Raw genomic sequence first — 1,901 nt, 5'->3', positions numbered from 1 at the left:
TCTTTCTTTCTTTCTTTCTTTCTTTCTTTCTTTCTTTCTTTCTTTCTTTCTTTCTTTCTTTCTTTCTTTCTGTCTCTCTCTCTCTCTCTCTCTCTCTCTTTCTTTTTACTTCTTCTTTTCTTTTTTCTTTTTTTTTTCTGAAATAGAGTCTCCCTCTGTCACCCAGGCTGGAGTGCGGTGGCGCGATCCCTGCTCACTGCAACCTCCTCCTCCCAGATTTAAGCAATTCTACTGCCTCAGCCTCCCGAGTAGCTGGGATTGCAGGCATGCACCGCCACATCCAGCTAATTTTTGTATTTTTAGTAGAGATGGGTTTCACCATGTTGGCCAGGCTGGTCTTGAACTCCTGGCCACATGATCCACCTGCCTCGGCCTCCCAAAGTGCTGGGATTACAGGCGTGAGCCACTGCGGCCTGCCTTTTTTTCCTCCTTTTTTTTTTGAGACAGAGTCTTGCTCTGTCACCCAGGCTGGGATACAGTGGCATTACCTCGGCTCACTGCAACCTCTGCCTCCCAGGTTCAAGTGATTCTCCTGCCTCAGCTCCCCAAGTAGCTGGGATTGCAGTTGCCTGCCACCACAACCTGCTATTTTTTTGTATTTTTAGTACAGACAGGGTTTCACCATGTTGGCCAGGCTGGTCTTGAACTCCTGACCTCAGTCAGGGTGATCCACCTGCCTCGGCCTCCCAAATCACTAGGATTTCAGGCATGAGCCACTGCACCCGGCCCCCGCATGTTCCTTTCTGATCAATCATCCTCCTCACCCCATCTCCCACACAACCACTGTTCTGATTTTTATCCCCATATAATTAGTTTTGGCTGTTCTTGAACTTCATATTAAGAGAGTTGTACAGTATGTTCTCTTTGATGTCTTGCTTCTTTCACTGAACATAATATTTTTGAGATTTACCCATGTTCTTGCATAAGTCAGTCGATCACTCCTTTTTATTGCTGAGTAGTTTTCCATTTTATAAGTGTCCATGACATGTTTATTCATTCTTTTGTTGATGGACATTGAAGTTGTTTTCATTTTATTTCTTTTAGCTATCATGCACAAAGCTGTAAATATTCTAGTGCAAGGCTTTCTTTTTTGTTTTTGATAAATGCATAGAAGTGAGATTGCTAGTTCAAAAGATAGGTATAGATTTAACTTTATAAGAAACTTCTATTAAATGAAAAACCTTACACAAATTAAATTTAGCAGAGGTTAATTGAGCAGAGAATGATTTGTGAATCAGGCAGCCCTGAACCAGAATAGGTTTATTCAGAGAGACCAGTGTGCTGCCGAGTGGTTGAAGATTTGTAGACAGAAAAAGGAAAGTGATGTTCAGAAAATGGAAGTGAGGTACAGAAACAGCTGGATTGTTTACAGCTCGGTGTTTGCCTTATTTGAACACAGTTTGAACAGTTGGCCACCTCTGATTGGCCAAAACTCAGTGATTGGCAGGAGAGTAGATTGCAGTCAGTTTACACATCCAGTTAGGTTACCGTTCACTATGTAAAATCTTTCGCCTGAACTTAAAATGTGTCAGGAAGCAGCTTTAGGCTAAACTTAATTTAACACTGCTAAGGAGTTTCCCACAGCTGTTACAATATTTACCCTCTCACCAGCAATATTTGAAAGATGCAGTTGTGCAGCCCCTTTGTTGATTAGTGGCTCCTCACCATTGATTCCTTACCATTGGGACCTAGTACTCCTGGCTCTCATTGAATGGTGATGAGTTAGTCTGGAATGCAGCATAAAAGCTTTTCAAAGGAGAGAAGCATATTAGATATTGTCTCGGTGAACATAAGGATCATAATAAGAGAAGTGGTGTTTGCTAGTTGTTAATTAAATATGAGGGCCAGGGAAGGGAGAAAAAAGAAACCCTTGAGGAAGGAGCTTCTTTTCTTTCACCTGA

Source organism: Theropithecus gelada, chromosome X, assembly GCF_003255815.1.
Source record: "Theropithecus gelada isolate Dixy chromosome X, Tgel_1.0, whole genome shotgun sequence".
NCBI classification, from domain to species: Eukaryota; Metazoa; Chordata; class Mammalia; order Primates; family Cercopithecidae; genus Theropithecus; species Theropithecus gelada.
This window is presented reverse-complemented; position numbering follows the sequence as displayed.